Genomic DNA, 18,027 nt, shown 5'->3' with positions numbered 1-18,027 from the left:
TATGGTAATAATATCGTGATCATTAGACGAACCCGAAATTAAACAGTAGAATCTTTCAGGCGTTTTAAATAAAAACGGCACAGAAAACATCTGACTTCTTATTAACACCCAGAAAACTACTATATATATATATATATATATATATATATATATATATATATATATATATATATATATATATATATATATATATATATATATATATATATATATGCCGGCTATATCAAGAAAACAGAGAAAACGGAGGTGCAACACGAAACTATAGAAACGGTGAAAGAATTCTACTACTTAGGGCAGGAATTAACAACCAAGATCTGAAAATAATTAGAAATCTTTACTGGAATCAGACAGCAAATCTTAGAGTTGGTGAACACACTGACTATGTGAAAATCATGCGTGGAGTGAGACAAGGCTGTATTTTGTCTCCTCTAATCTTCAATCTGTACGCTGAAAGAATATTTATCGAAGCTTTGCACGAAACTGAAAAAGGTATTCTTCTAAGTGGTTACCGGGTAAACAACTTCAGATATGCAGATGACGCCATAGTATTTGAGGAAAACTTAGAAGACCTACAAGTTCTTATGAACAAAATCACGTATTACAATCAACAATATGGACTCAATATAAACGTTACGAAGACAAAGCTTATGATAATTAGCAAGAAAAGGATAACAGAAGGTCAACTCTACGTCAACCAATCTCTTGTAGAAAGAGTGACGCACTACAACTACCTTGGCACCATAATAAATGAAGAATGGACCAACAACCAGGAGATTAGAGCACGCATCGGAAAAGCTAGATCCACCTTCAATCGGATGGAGGCCTTCTTCAAGAGGCACAACTTCTCTTTTGATTCAAAAGTAAGAATGCTGCGATGCTACGTCTTCTCTGTCCTTTTTTATGGTGTTGAATCGTGGACTTTGAACGAAGATATGTGCAAAACTGGAAGCATTTGAGATGTGGCTGTATCGGAGAATACTTAAGATCCCGTGAACTGACCGAGACACAAATGAGGAGGTTGTCAGAAGAATAGATAAGAACCAAGAGGTACTGACCACCATAAAATCTCGAAAGTTACAATTCTTCGGACACCTTATGCAAATTGAATCCAGATATGCTTTTCTTTAAGCCATCCTGCAAAGAAAAATATTTGGAAAACGAGGTCCAGGAAGAAGAACATCTTGGTTAAAGAACCTCAGAATAAGGTTTAATACAACTTATGTGCAGCTTTTCCGCGCTGCTGCAGATAACATAAAGATTGCCATGATGATCGCCAACATTCGTAACGGATAGGCACATCAAGAAGAAGAAGGGTCACTGGGAGACTGCAAAAACAATACATTCAAAGACATAAGAAAAAGAATATGCGTGGCCAACCGCAGGTATTTTGGTCTAGGCCTTAAACTAAGAGGGATAAATTGTCAAGGGCAACAAAGTGCAAACTTTATAAAACAATAATAAGCCCTGCTAAAGAGACGATCTTAAAAAGGTCAGAAATAGAAAAGTCTAAAACAAGATTGGGAAATTAATTGGTACGGTTTCTGTAATCGAAGCAATAATCGTTATACAAAAATTCATCCTGTTTTACCTACGGATCCCTTTGTCGTTAGAAGTCACTGCAATAGAAAGATATATTCCATGTTTGTTAGATGTCTCTTTAACCATGCGACTGTCAAGACATACCTCTATAGACTAAATCTATCTGTATCTAAACTTTGTAATTACTATGGTTATGCTGGTGATATTAATTATTCGCTGTTTGGATGCAAGCATAATGATGATGCAATTAATTATTTGATGCACACTCTGGATCAAAAACAAATACCTTTCCCACAAAATCAAGCTTCTCTCTTTTACGTGTTTCGACGTGTATAAAATACAACAAATTATTTGGGAATTTTTAAAAAGAACTAAGGGAAAAATCTAACTTAAATAAATGAGTCGGCTTGAATGTGTTAACCATTTGTTTTTATGTTTATTCCTAGATAATAGTAAGTACCTCCCTAAGTACTTTGTATTAGCATTTAGTATTATTTGTCTATTCCTTATTTGTAAATTAATTTAATTTGGTTAGGGCCCTTAATGAAGAGTATAAATACAGGTAAATTTAATGTTTCCACTTCCTTTTTGCAGTTTTTTATTATTTTTTTTATTTACTAATATCTATATATGTATGTGAGCGCATATGTATATAGTATTCTTCTATTTAATTATTAATATATAATATTGTAGTTTACAGTATTTATTATATATCGTGGCTGAATGGATCAAGCAATCAAAACCCAATAAAAAAATACGTCCAGTAACCATGGGTAATGGCGACACGAGATGAAGAGTCCACAGTTCGTAGACTTAGAAAAAACTACTACCTTAGTTCTACTACGGTTGCCTCTTCCGACTAACCAATGAACATTAAGCCCGAAATTACGTCACGAGAGTACAGTAATTTGAATCTTAACATTGTTAATCGTCGTTTTTATGTCTTTGATGTGTGGAAAATAGTAAAGATAGTTATGAAATAAAGATGTCTAGTGGATTACAATACCTAATTATGGAAAACTGTTGATATGTAGGCAGTTTGGTACTTAAAATTAGTCAGAACCGGTTGTTAACGTTTATCCAATGTTAATGCAGGATTTACGTAAATCTAGGACTTCAATCTCCATTTTACACTGAAAATTTGTCGCGTATACTGAATTTTCATCAATACTGGATTAACTATTGAATGAATTACCGAATTACATAACTATTTTTTCCATTTTTTTAATATCTTTCCTTCACACTACAACCTGTGCCTGGCATTCTAAAATTTCATCAACATTATTATTACGTTAATACACAATGAAATTTTAAAGTTTTAACCTTATAAAAAGATACGAAGACAATAGGTATGATGTACAACTACAATAAATAACGCTTCTTCGATAATTCAAAATAAGTTTTTATAGAAAACACCAAAATTTCAAATACAAAAATATAGAGTAAACTGAGATATTCAAGAAACGATAAATAATAAAGCAAATAATAAACTGAAAGATAATTACCACGAACAAACTGTGATAATAAATAGGTTTTGTATTCTTGTGTACTCTGGTGACCTCCAAAAAAAAAGTGGAACCAAAAAATGTAGCAGACGATAAATAAAAGAAAACTCTAAACAGATCGTAGAAAATATAGCATTAGTTTTATATAACTTTCACATAACATATTAGTTTTAACTATAAAAACATCTGAATTTATTTATAATATTTATTGATCCCTAAACTTTTGTACAAAAATACTCATTTAAATTATATATACAACTTATTTACAATTATATAAATTATTTCTTATAAAAATCATGGTAAAATGGTGTCTGTCCAATAAAGGTTACTGGCAACCTAAAACAAAGAATATACATAGTTATAAAGACAAAATATATTAACATAGAAATAATACAGTGAGGGGTGAAATATTTAATGTATGAAAGACAAGGCCATTGGAAATTCTAAACTATTTAATTTCTGCTCCGCTAATTACATTACAATAAAATTCATTAAAAACCAAAACTTTATTAAACAAAACTAAAAATGACGCATCATCAACTGTAAATTTATTGAAACATGGTTGAAACTAACTGAAATCTGAAAATACTTTTTTAATACAGATATGTTAAAAATTATTGTCGAATATACAAATCAGCATATTTCTTCGACTGCAGCCAATTATTATCATGAAAGAGATACATCACCTACGGATATATGCGAGATTCAAGCACTCTTTGGAATGTTGTACTTAGCTGGCATCTTAAAATCAAGTCGCTTAAATTTACGAGACTTATACAATACCCAATCTGGCTGATAAAGGCCAATATGCCAATCTTCATTATGGTAGCAAAATATACGAAGGAACAGGTAAACCCGAAATCATAATGGATTATAACAATACTAAAAGGGGTGTTAATACCGTGGACAAGCTGTGTGCTGCCTATAACACTGCAAGAAATGCCAGGAGGTAGTCAATGGTAGTTTTCTATTCGATGCTAAGTATTACAGGTATTAATGCAAATGTAATTTTTCATTGCAACAATCTCGATAATGTAACCAGCAGAAGATTTTCTTACAAAGTTTAGCTAGACAATTAGTTGTTAATCACCTTCGTGCTCGTGCTACTCTTTCTTGTTTACCATCATCAATAAAATTAAGAATTACAGAAATGGCTGAATCTAAAGATCCACTACCCCCTCCAGTTAGTAATATTTGTCAACAAAGGGGACGCTGCAGTTACTTCTTCTTCTTCTTCTTCGGCTTTTCCCATTATGAGTTCGCCATTTTCGTCCTCCACAGCACTATATTGTCCCAGTCACTTTCTCTGAGGTCTCTATCTATCATAACATTTCCGACGTATGTTTTCCATCTTGTAGCAGGTCTTCCTCTCCGTCTTCTTCCCGGCGGGTCTTAGTTTAATATTCTTTTCGGCCACTTATGCTCTGGCATTCTTTGTACATGCCCGTACCACTGCAGGGCTCTGTTTTCCAACTTGTAATTGAGTATGTTACTTCCATTCTGTTCCATATTTCCTCCGTTCTTATTCTATCCGCTCTTGTGATTTGTAGACATCTTCTCATAAAGTCCAGTTCAACTGTTCTTATTTTATTTCGTATTGTTGTTGTCATTGGCCATACTTCCGCTCCATATAGGGTAATATTCATCACTATGCTTTGAAAGATCCTCTTTTTGTTTTCTTTGGTTACAGTGTTGTTCCATATCACTCCATGAAGTGCTCTTGTGGCTTGTTTTCCCCGTGCTATTTTTATTTCTATATCTTTCATACAAGTACCATCTCGGCTAATTATTGACCCTAAATAATTAAAAGCCTTACAACTCTTAATAGTCTCTTCTTCTAAACTTAATACGGCTCCAATACATAAGTATTCCGTGTTATACATATTTATCTTGAGTCCCCAAAGTTCATATTCTTCCTTTATATTCCTTATCATATATTCCATATCCTCCCTGTCTTGTGCAAAAATGACTTGATCATCTGCGAAAAGTAGTGAATGTAATATATTCTCTTGTACGGGTATGCCCATTGTTCCGCATTATCTATACCATCTTTTCAAAGCATGATCTATGTATATGTTAAAAAGTGTAGGTGAGAGACCACATCCCTGTTTGAGGCCTTTTGTTGCGGTGATTGTTTTTGTTATTTCATTACCTAACTTTATTTGCACTTGTGTTTCTTTATACAGTCTTTGTGTTATATTCACACATTTCTCTCTAACGCGCATTCTTCTCATTGCTTCCTATAGTTGTTTCCTGGGCACGCTATCGTATGCTTTCTCAGTCGATAAAGGTCATATGTGTTTCAATGTTTTTTTCTTTGTTCTTTTCAATCACCTGTCTCATAATGAATATATTATCTAAACATGATCTGGCTTTTCGGAATCCTGCTTGTTCTTCGCTATAATGGTCCATGTGTTGTTTTAGTTTTTCTTTTATAACTGATGAAAAGATTCTTGCTATTGAAGGCATTACACTGATCCCTCTGTAGTTATTTGGTGACCTTTTGTCACCTTTTTTGAAAATGGAGGACATGTATGATAAATTCCACTCATCGGGAATCTTCTCTCCTGCTTCGATTTTATTGAACAACATTCGTATAAAGGATACTATCCTTGCGCCTCCATATTTTAGCAGTTCCATTTTTATGTTCCCTGGTCCTGGTGCTTTATTGTTTTTGGATTTCTTTAGTGCTTTATTTATATCTTCCTCTGTGATTTCTGCTTCCTCAGCTATTATTGTCACAGGGTCGTATGAGATATACTCCGGCCTATTCTCCTGCAATAATGTTGTGTAATGCTTTGTCCACTCTTTTGATGTAATTATCTGTATGGTATTTTTACTTCGTTTATTACTTCTGATGTTTTTAATTTTTTTTTTCATGCTTCCGTTGATCTGTTATACCCTATCGTGTTGTCTATGTCTCTACACATTCTTTCCCAGTATTCGTTTTTCTCGAGCTTTATTCTTTGTTTAACTTGTTGTCTGAGGGTAACATATTCTCCCCGTATTCCTGGGGTTCTGTCGTTTAGCCATTTGAAATGTACTTTTTTTTTCTTTTAATCATCTCTTCTAAGTCGTCGCTGTATTTCTCCAAATATGTCGCTGCAGTTACTGCGACAGAAAAAAAAACCTTCCGACCAAGTATTCATGTGTTAAATGTGGAAAATGTATGTGTTAACAACATTGCACAAATATTTGTAATGAATGTGTATAACATGCAAAATAATTAGTGTTTGTGATAGTAGTTTATTTTATTTCAGAATTTTTCAGTCCGTCTCATACTTGCTGTTTTAATATGCGAACTACCAGTCCGCCGCGTGGACTAAAGCAACTGTTTGAGGCGCATGTACTGAAAGGTTATAACTAATAAATGGTACATTTGAAATGGTGCAATAATTTTGGAGAGAAGTGTATACACTGTACATCTTTATCCAGTTTAGTGCTGTTTACTTATTTTCCACTGTTCTCAATTTTTATTATCAAGAACTTTTATTGCGGTCGTTTATATTTTGCATTATACTAATACTGCATGCATATCCTGTACGTTAGTAATAGAGCATATAAAAGCTCGGGAAATGAACTCATTGCCTAAATAAAGATTATATGAACACTAAATTAGCACTCGTATTTAATAAATGCAGAATAAATCAGCATAAAATCTGCACGAGGTCTAATTTTCATTAGACAAACAATAACATAATTAACTGAGTCGTCCTGCATTTTGATTAATCAAAATATAATGCCACAGCCATTTTGTAAGTATCTGAAATGTATAATTTTATTGAACACATGCCCACTGACTGGTTTTTATTAACAGTTCTCTTTATTGTATATTATTTTACACAAATATGTAATTTAGTGAAAATAATTCTAGAAAATATAAGCTGAAGATCAAAAGTTAGTGAATTTCTAGAAGTTGTATAAACAAAATTAATTTTGAAACCACAAATGAGGAGTAGATTAATTTTGTCGAGCTTCAACTATAATGACAAACGGATGCGGAGTTATCATCGTCAAGTAAACGGAACTATTGGCCGATAGCAACGTGAAAATTGGCAATTACCTTATAGATCACTTCCCCTCTATAATAGTCCAGTCGTCAGAGAGTTGACCCCTAAAAGTCATACAAACAAGCAGAATTTTGCCAAGAATATTAATTTTGAGATCCCAAAAAAGATGCATAAAGTTTACCACTTTTACCCCCAAAAACCCCCCAGTAGGGGGATAAAATTAACGCAAAAAAATCGATTTACCAAGAATTTGTAAGTCGCAAAAAAAATGTTTTAAATAAAAAATGTAGCCGAGATAAATTTGAACAAAAATGTTCATTAGCATTTTTTGTGTAGAATGAACCGTTCTCTTAGCAACAACACTTGAAGTGATCGGTGATTTTAAATGTCAGTTACGAGCGCGAAAACAATGTTCAATAACATTTGTATCAGCTCGACGTTAAAAATTCGATATCTTTTGATCCAAGTGCTCTATCGACAAAAATCACGATGCGTTTTTAAGGTAAAGAGATCAGCTTTTGTATGCAGTTTCTGTATTTTGCCGAGAATAAACTAAGTTTTTGTAGAGATGTTTTTATAAATAGTTGTATAAAGAGTTACATATAACCATGTACATGGTTATATGTTGCCTGAAGTTAGATCTAATAAAATATTAAAGATCATTCATTTTTAACAACAACATGTACATTTTTTGGTAACTTTAATTTTTGTAAAGGGTTGTACCCTAATATTTTGGTGGCTCAGGCATGTTAACCTGCTTTTAACCTGATGATGGAATTATTATTCCAAAAACGTTTGTGTTTTTTGATGTAGCCCTTCTAAGGGCTTTTTAAATATACATACATACAAAGATTTAAACCTCTTTTTGTGATACATGGTATACGGCCAGCTGCAAGAATTTATTTTCCTTGTAGATTTCATTGCTTTTTGATTTCAGTACAGATTGGCAATAACCCCTATATCTCGACTATCTACATTCTTTTGGTACTATGTATTTGCTATACACACCATCGGTGGCAATGATGTCCATTTGTATACCTATCACAAAGGAATGGCTAAACAAGATCAAAACAAGATAACTTCCATGATATTTCATTATCCAAGAACTTCCAAGATTATATACTCGGTAAAATGAATGAAATGGTTTTTCTCTGAGAGTTGCCCAGGTCAGAATAAAAACTACTTCGCTTTTCATATATCCTGGTAAATGTACTGAAACTAGCATCAGAGATAACACACGTACACCAAATACGAGGACATTCATACCTACCTTGCGATAGTGACTTTAGTCTCATTTCTCGTCTTTAAGAGAGTCTCGTTTCTAAGTTTTTACCGATTTTTATTTAAAATATCAACGAAAATATGAAATCAACTCGCACAATTATTTTGATATCCACATTACTTCCAATGAATATCTTAGTAAAAGTCAGATTTGAAATAAATTGCAGCTGGGCAGTTTTTTTTGATTTGCAAGAATTTTTTTTGGGCAAGTGTTGTTTTTCAAATAAACGCTTTAATTGAAATAGATCGAAATATTGTTATTTCAGTTAATATTAACATTTTACTTTAGAGTATGTGTTTCTCTGGGATATACAGTAAATGAAAGTGGGACCCAGATGTAGAGATTAAGATCCGAATTGAAACCGCCACCTAAGCGTTAACCTCCGATGGCGCGCCACGAAATGCTACGTACTCTCTACGCTACTTTACGGAGTTACAGGGTGGACGTTAACAGCTGCAACTATAAAGAAGTTACCGTCTCTAGAAATGTGGCTGTATCGACGCATACTGAGAATACCTTAGACAGACAGAGTGGCCAACACCGAGGTATTGAGACGAATGGGTAAAGAGGTGGAATTGTTAACAACTGTTAAAAGGAGGAAAGCGTCATACCTGGGCCATGTGTTTCGTAATGATAAGTACAGTCTGCTACAGCTTATCGTGGAAGGCAAGATTAAAGGTAGAAGAGGTTTGGGCAGAAAGAAGAAATCCTGGCTGAGAAACTTTATAGAATGGTTTCAAATAACAGAAGCTGCGAACATAATACATGCGGCACAAAACAGAGAAACCTATCGTTTGATGGTCGCCAACCTTCAGTAGAAGACTGCACATAAAGAAGAAAGTTTCTTAATTAGACAGATTAAATTTAATTAAATTTTTGTTATAGTATTTAAGAGTTTTACAGATTTTGCAGTTTCTGCATTTACTAAATTACGAAAAAAAAATTATATGCTTTAAATTATAACGGTTTTTCGTTTTGTTAATTGTAAATTACTTAAAATATGATCACTAAATGTTACCTACCCTGACTTGAGAGAAGGCCTTTTCGCTGGGTGTGTCCCTCAAGTAATGCCAGTAAGAATGGTGGCTCGGCCAGTATTCTGGATACCATTCTCTACCCTTTATTGCCCAATCTTCGTGTAAGTATAATGGTCGATATATTTTATAATGATAAAAAAATTTCGCATCGGGCCAGAATGAGTATTCGTAGCCCGTTATCGGATTCCTAAGGTAGGTGAGCATGTTATCTAAAACAGAAAATTATTACTTATCTTTTTAAATTAAATGTTATTAGTTTTATCTCTATCCCGGCAAACACTCGGAGTTTGCGTAAGCAATCCACCATTTACTGGCCAACGGCTTAGGGCGGATGAGCTAGTAAGTGGAAGGATACTCTGTTGTCCTGATACTGAGAAATTGGTCTCGAATACGGAAGAACCAAAAAAGTGGTCAACGGCATCAGAATGCAGAAGGCAATGAGAAACCACTGCAATAAAGGTCCCTGATGACATCTCTAGTATAAATTATAATGGCTAGCACTATTTGCGCAAGAGACATAATTGATTATGGTAATCGGAGACCAAAATCCGGCAGAGGACGACAACCATCAGAAAGCAAAGCCTCCTCGGTCGTCAACATGCGAAACCCTTGCACAAAAAACCAAAAAAAAATACTCAACCCTCTCAGATAAAAATAGCTACCTGGCATGTAAGAAGTATGTATCAGCCTGGAAACAAGTAGCGACAAGAGAGGATATTAAACATCTTAAGAATAATAAGTGTGCAGGTTCAAAACGGAATTGTCAACGATCTCATAAAGTTCATGGTGATTTGAAAATCGTGGTGGTTTAAGTTTTATTTCAACGTGTATTCTACTATGTATTTTTCGAGATTTAAACTTTTGCTTTGTGTTTTCCAAATCCAGAAAATAGGAGATGACAGTATAGTGACCAAGCTTTGGTTTAAATCAGATTGTATGAATATATCTGAAAATTTAATATAGTGAATAGCAAACTAGACATTGGAAAATTTATCTATAGATAAATAAGAAAGAAGGAGGTGAAAAACAGAAGAAATATTTAAAATGTTAATGAAACACGACAAAATGAGAGAAAGAAGAAAATAGAGGTAAAGAAAAAAGGAAGATCTTAATTGGATTAGATTTTTATGTATAATCAAGTCTAATTTACCACTATGTATTTATAGTGGAATACTAAACAAAACTGTTCTCTAGTTTCCCTTATTGAGTCAATTGTAACCACTTTTTACACCATTTTTCAGTTACTAGTAATATAAATAATTTAAAAAGGAAGTCTGTACTTACCTACTATTATCTACTCAAAACCAAAAATATCACAGCCTGTAGGTACTGTTCGTGACAGTGTTACAAATTTTATGCGATTATCGGTAATCTCCAAAAGATTTTAAACAATGCGTTGTTGGGTGGGATCCAATTTTCGCCACCACCGCTACAAATGCATTTCGGGTGCGTGACTAACCGGTTTATTTGTAGAGTTTGTTGGGCCTTGACGTTGACATTACGAAGGGTATTTGTATTTTTTCACTACCCAATGTTTATATTCGTTAAATTATATCATAAGACAAGGTCGAGTTTAATGAGTCATTCGATTTGTCGTTCTATAATAACATAGGTAAATATACATCAACACGAGGTGTAAAAATATTTTTCTACACCTGTAATTATTTAGTCATGCAATTGCTGCTGATTTGTCACGCTTAAATAGAACTTTAAATTTGTTTTTTTTTTTAATAAATATTACGATAGTTTTAATATGATGACTTAGATAGTAATTGATTGTTACTAATATTAGCCCAGTCTGGTTAAAAAAAAAGGTGGAAAAATGTTTCGCAGATATCTGAAGATTTTAAGACATAGGTGGGGGATACTAGATGATGAATAGATGAAAAGATACTCCTAGTTTTACTCTGCGTTTTTTTAAGCAATAATTTATGGTCACAATTTGATTTTTTGTCTATAAATTTTTTCGCTTATATTTTAAATAAACAATATTTATGTCATTTTTTTATGTCAAGAATAACTTTATTTTTCCGTTTTTTTAATTAAAATTGATAAATAATTTACAGAGATATTTGCAAAAAAGCAGTTTTTTTGCCCCAATTTATAAATTTTATTAATTTTTTAGAAGATGTCAGAAGTTAAATGCATATTGAGTTTTCATCGAAATTATTTACAAAATAAACGTTTGAAAAAGGGGTATGTTTTTCACTTATAAACAATTGTAATAACTTCTATATTTTTCAAGCAAAGACTTATACGTACAACCATTGGATAGCTGGTAGAAAAGCTCACATTAAAAAATAAAAAACCTTCTATGACCAATAGGAACGAAGTTAGTGACTATTTTTAAAAAAATCATATCTCCATTGGTTATAAACATTAAGAAGTAAAATTTGCACAAATTTTGAATGAAAATCTAAACTTTATATTGAAACTTATAGCTATAAAAGTTATCTAATTTTTCGAAACGACGGTACTTTCGAAAGATCGACATAGGAAAGTGGAGAGGATATCTGTTTCAGCTCCGTTTTTTTTTCGGAATCGGAACTTCAAATTGCAACACGTAGGAAGAATTTACATTATCTCGGCTTCCTTTGCAGCTGCAAGCCCCTTTTTTTTATTCTGGGGTAGCTCGTCGAAATATGAACAACTGCATAGTTTTCACTGGCCGGAAAATATGGGAAAAGTCGGAAAAATTGAGTCTATTTGAAATTCACCCTAAATACTAACTTTTTTTTAATTTGCTCGAATAGTCTGTCGCAGTATTAATAATGATGACATAATTTTCACCCCCCATAAATCTCGGAAAATCCCGGAAAATCAACATATGTTTTTTCACTTTATATCAATGATGTAATAATACTTATATAGGTATTTTATAAATTAAATTTCAGGTAATTTTTTACACATTGTATTATTATATTCCTTATATGTTTTATAATTGTTTGTATTTTTATAATTAACAATATTGATTTTTATTCTATTTTTCTTACAAATATGATATACAATATTAATCTAATCTGCCTTACTGCTTTGATAAAATAAGTCGATTTTTTCATCACTTGCCTTATTAAATTTTGCAATGTTTATTGAACTTTACTTTTTTATTTTCTTTACATACATTGGTTTAAAAGTTAAAATTTGGTTCATTTATTCGACTTCACTGTCAGGTCTGAACCTTTTTGTTGCAGGTTGTTTGTCTTCACTTATTAAGTCAGTCTTTCCATACATTAACATATTAATGGGCGATCTTAATGCCAAGGTGGGTCAAGGTAAGGTAGGAGAACAAGTAGGAAAATATGATCTTGAAAACAGAAATGACAGAGGAGATCGATTGATTCAATTTTGCCAAAGTGAAGACTTCGTAATAACAAATACCTTTTTCAAATTACCTCCTCGACGGTTATATACATGGACATCTCCACAACATACCGAAGAAAAAATAGTGAGAAATCAAATAGACTACATTATGATAGTAAGGAGGTATCATAATGCTGTTAAATGTACTAAGACGTACCCAGGAGCTGATATAGGCTCAGATCATAACCCGGTAGTTACTGTGATAGAGGCGAGACCAAAAAAGATTAGAAGACCACACAGAAAGGCACTAGATTTAAATAAACTTAGAAACAAAAATATACGACAAGAAACAGGAGAAGAAATAAATGAAAACCTTCGTTCAGTGCAGCAACAAATTAAAGTACATAAATACAGCTATACAAACAGCAGGAAAGAAACATCTTACAAAAACAACAACAAAGAATAAGGGGTGGATGACACAAGATATACTAGACTTGATGGAACAAAGAAGAAAGATGAAGAATTACCCAGACAGATACAAAGAAATAAATAAACACATAAAAAAGAGAATAAAAGAAGCCAAAGAGGAGTGGATTAAAGAACAATATGAAGAAATGGAAACATATAAGAAAAAGTACGATGCGTTCAATATGCACATAAAAGTAAAAGAGATAACAGGAAGCATAAAGAAATGCCAAATAGGTAAACTTAAAGACAAAGATGGAAATCTTATTGTAGATCTAGAGAATAAAATAAAAAGATGGACAGAATACCTGAATGAATTATTTGAAGACGATAGAAACAACTTAACTCAGATAATCAATGCAACTGGGCCAGACATATTGAAAGAAGAAGTAGAATGCGCAATAAGAAACGCTAAAAATGAAAAAGCAAATAGACCTGATAAAATTCCTACAGAACTGTTGAAGCTTTTGAATGATAAATCCGTAACCATAATATTAAATTTTGCAGCGAGGAGCTAAAACAGTTTCCCCTCCACTTTCCTATGTCGATCTTTCGAAAGTAACTTCGTTTCGAAAGGTTTTAAGTTTCGAAAAGTTGGATGAATTTTATAGCTATAAAATTCAATATAAAGTTTAGATTTTCATTTAAAATTTGTGCAAATTTTACTTCTTAATGTTTATAAACAATGGAGATATAATTAACAAAAAAATTGTCACTAACTTCGTTTCTATTGTTCATAGAAGGTTTATTTTTTTTGTTAAATGTGAGTTTTTTTACCAGCTATCTAATGGTTGTACGTACAAGTCTGTAGCTTGAAAAATGTAGAAGTTATTACAATTGTTTATAAGTAAAAAACATACCCCTTTTTCAAACGTTTATTTTGTAAATAATTTCGATGAAAACTCAATATTCATTTAACTTTTGAGATAGTATAAGTCGTAAAGAATCCTATGAATTTTGTTAAATGTGTCTAGCATCATTCATAGGGCAAGTTCAATGGTTTAAATAATTAGTCCCAGGGATAAACAAATTGAATAACTTTTAAACTATTTGACCGATCGGGGGGAAATTTCGCAAAAATTTAAAGGACGGTAATTCCTCAATGTTGAAATGTATTAATAACATTTTATTTTGTTAATAAAAAAATTAATTAAATTTATAAATTAGTGAAAAAAAACTGCTTTTTTGCAAATATCTCCGTAAGTTATTTATCAATTTTAATTAAAAAAACGGGAAAATAAAGATATTTTTTATATAAAAAAATGGTATAAATATTGTTTATTTAAATTATAAGGGAAAAAACTTATAGATAAAAAATCAAATTCTGACCATAAATTATTGTTTAAAAAAAAACGCAAGGTAAAAATAGGAGTATCTTTTTATCTATTCGTCATCTAGTAACCCCCACCTATGTCTTAAAAGCTTCAGATATCTGCGAAACATTTTGCCGTGAAATCGATGATTTTTGTATAACCAGACTGGGCTATATCGTTAAAGTGGGATTCGACATGATGACACTTCAGTTAGGAACTTTAATACCGAAAATGTACCAAAAGTGAAAAATAACTGAAGAATCAATTTAGTATAATAAACTGGTCTACGTATGTTTACTGATTTAGCAAAATCATTTGATCGTGCTCAGTTTGCAATTGTTAACTGTATAACTCATGTTTACAATAAGCAAGTACCTCACAATCTACCTATATGATGACAAGTCACACCGTTTTTCCAGTAAACTTACGACGCCACCTAAGAAAGAAATCTGAACTAGCACCATATGACATTTGACTTGATTTTGAAACTATACCTTTAAGTTAATAATACAAAAAACATTAATTACATATTAAGAGAGCAGGCGCAAAATTTTTGACCAATACATTTTAAATGCATTCATTTTTTTCGAATAATGAGAAAAACTAATAAGTATTTTTGAAAAATTTAAACGCAGAATGAAAGAATATATTATTACCGAGGGCCGAAAGTCCCTGAAAACTTCTATATGGTTTATTTTACTAAGTTACAGGGGTGAAAAATAAGAGAAAATTTAGTGTAATTTTTAATTTCAAACATCTCATTCAAAAGAAACTTTTCGTTTATTCTAACGGACTTTCGGCCCTCGGTAATAATGTAGTCTTCATCTTTTTCTAATATAGTCTGCGTTTAAATTTTTCAAAAATATTTATTAGTTTTCCCAGGATTCGAAAAAAATTAATGCATTTAAAACTATTGGCCCGAAATTTTGCGCCTACGTTCTTTATAATTCATAAATAATATTATTAATATTTTTAAGGTGCGATTTAAAACAAAATAATTTTTTATAATTAAAGTTTTATGTTAGTTTAGATTTAAAATTCTAGCGTCATCTAGGAAAGAAATCTGAACAGATAAACTGACAGATAAAATAAATTAAAATTATCTGACATATAAAATATAAAATATTTATTTGTCAAATAAAGTACTGAAAAAAAGTTATCGGGAAAATAAATGTTGTAGGTTATCGCGAAATCAGAAATATAACCTAAATATTGTTGTTTAGTGTAGGTTAGAGACATGGATATTAAAAGATTTAATGAAATCGGAGAGTATGATCAGTTTGATGTTTAATGTTTATAAAATTAGTGCAAGAATATGATACTTGATGCAGAATTGAACATTTTAATTTTTGTAAAAATGAAGACATTTTTAAAAGGTTAAGATTCAGTAAACCGACAGTGATCTATATTCTAAGAAAATATTGTAAATATTTATTAATAAATGATTATAAAAGTAGGTGTATAAATATTTTTATTTACTTAATTTAGGGATTCAATATTTTCATATTCTTGATAATTAAGAAATGGGTTCTTACAAGGAGATTCTGATTATAAAGTAAAGCCATTTTTAAAGTCCACTAAACAATCCAATTTCTATAATGAATTTTATATTAGAACCAGCTATGCAATATAACTTTTTATGTATGGAAGAGAAGGTTTAGGTACCATTTCATCCAGTGAAAGTGACTGTAAGGTTAAAAAGACCCAACCGTTCTAATCTACACCTACAGCAACATTCTACGAGTATAACCTAGCGAAAGATAAAAATTAATACAATTTTGAAGTGTTAAAATTTTTTTGTGTTAAAATCACTGCTCTCCTTGTATTTATTTTGCTAGATTTAAGCCTTTCAGGAAGCAATCTCGCTGGTATATTAATTACCTATTCTCAGTGAACTAGTACCTATAGAACCTGAGATTGATTAATAATTTAATACACGTGGAGTCTGATTACTAGCCTCCCAATAAAGGTCAACATTTTATGTTAAGTTCTCAAAATTGTGTAAATTGTGTAAATTAAAAAGTAAATGTTTATATCTGGTACTGTTTATTTCGGCAAAAACAGTTATCTTAAAGAGTACAGGCTTGAGTTAAGGCTTTTAAGATCAAAAATTTCACTTCCAAAATTAGAAAAGTTATAGAAATGTGCTTTTTAGGATATGTAATAAACATCTTCTGACAGCGTACTTAGTCAACAGATTCGGTAACGATGTTAACTAAAGTCATATGGATATATCTGGTGGCTAATGAACGTACGAATAACTGATAAGAAAAGAAAGTGAGATTGTTTTGAAGCTATTTTCTTGTGGCATTTTAAATTAATTACTATTTAAATGGGAATAAGCCACAATTAAAGGTTAAAGTAATTTTATTGACGTTTCAATTTCCACTTTGTCAATTGTCAATATAAATGAGTCAGATAAAATTAAATTATTAGAAGAATTTTTCACTAAGTAACAAATAAACAAAATTTGTTTAATTTACTAATGTTTGTATTTTGAGAACGATTTCCGAAGTGGAAATTGAAACGTCAATAAACGTACTTTAACCTTTAATTGTGGCTTATTCCCATTTAAATAGTAATTAAGAAAGTGAGAGGGAGACCAAAAACTTAAGATTAGTTAAAATGATGTATTAGTGACAAAAATAATATACAGAAGACATTAGGAGAACTTGACATCTTGTCATTAACATGACATTTAGATTCCTACAGGAGCATATTGTTCATGTAGGAATCTAAACAAAAAAACCAGTCTGATGTGTATGGTTGTCTATAATGGTATGTAGTATTTAGCATGATGTTTTTATGGGAGAAGACATAAGAGATATACAAGAGACGAGTGGAGAAAAAGCTATAGGAATGACGATCATAGTTAATCAAGTAAAAATTTTATGTACCACATTTGACTATACAATAGGATATTAGAAACAAATTATGCTCCAAAAATTTGATTATACATAACATTAATACTGAGTAATTACTATTTAAATGGGAATAAACCACAATTAAAGGTTAAAGTAAATTTATTAACGTTTCAATTTCCACTTCGGAAATCGTTCGTTTACATTAGTAAATTTACTAATGTTTGTTTTTGAGAACGATTTCCGAAGTGGAAATTCAAACATCAATAAACTTACTTTAACCATTAATTGTGGCTTATTCCCATTTAAATAGTAACTACTTTAAAATGCCAAAAGAAAATAGCTTCAGAACAATATTATTACTGGGACATACAACAACAATTATCTCTCCTTAAACTGATTATGTATAAATAGTTCTTTTATTGTAGAAATTAAATTTAATTGTTTTAGTACTAACGGTAAATCACTTATACAGGGTGGCGCACCGAAAACGAAACAGATGCATTTACTGGCAGATGATTCCTTTTTAAAAAAAACGCTTGGGCCCGTCGATTTTGTTATCGAGGGGGAAACAAATTTGGCATAAAATCACATTAACATTTGCAGCCCCCTAAGCGGGGGTGGCACCATCCCTAAAATCTTAAATGGAAAGGGGGGTCGAATGATCCATCATTTAAAAGGTCTTTCAACTCCCTTTACAATGATGTAAAATTCA

General features: G+C 31.6%; 1 protein-coding gene and 1 long non-coding RNA gene across 7 annotated transcripts in view; both read right to left on the bottom strand.

Annotated features, from left to right (window-relative positions):
* The window catches only part of LOC140449211 (uncharacterized), a 335,545-nt gene that overhangs the window by 219,341 nt on the left and 98,177 nt on the right, over positions 1 to 18,027 (bottom strand). The window lies entirely within an intron of this gene.
* LOC140448262 (uncharacterized) lies at positions 3,236 to 10,814 on the bottom strand. The gene is made up of 3 exons (XR_011951668.1): positions 10,658 to 10,814; positions 9,359 to 9,582; positions 3,236 to 3,380 (listed from the first exon to the last, which is right to left on the bottom strand). It is a non-coding gene; the product is annotated as an uncharacterized lncRNA (long non-coding RNA).

This window comes from Diabrotica undecimpunctata, chromosome 8 (assembly GCF_040954645.1).
Source record: "Diabrotica undecimpunctata isolate CICGRU chromosome 8, icDiaUnde3, whole genome shotgun sequence".
Lineage (NCBI taxonomy): Eukaryota > Metazoa > Arthropoda > Insecta > Coleoptera > Chrysomelidae > Diabrotica > Diabrotica undecimpunctata.
The sequence above is the reverse complement of the archived record's forward strand: the minus strand, read 5'-3'. Positions and strand labels throughout refer to the sequence as shown.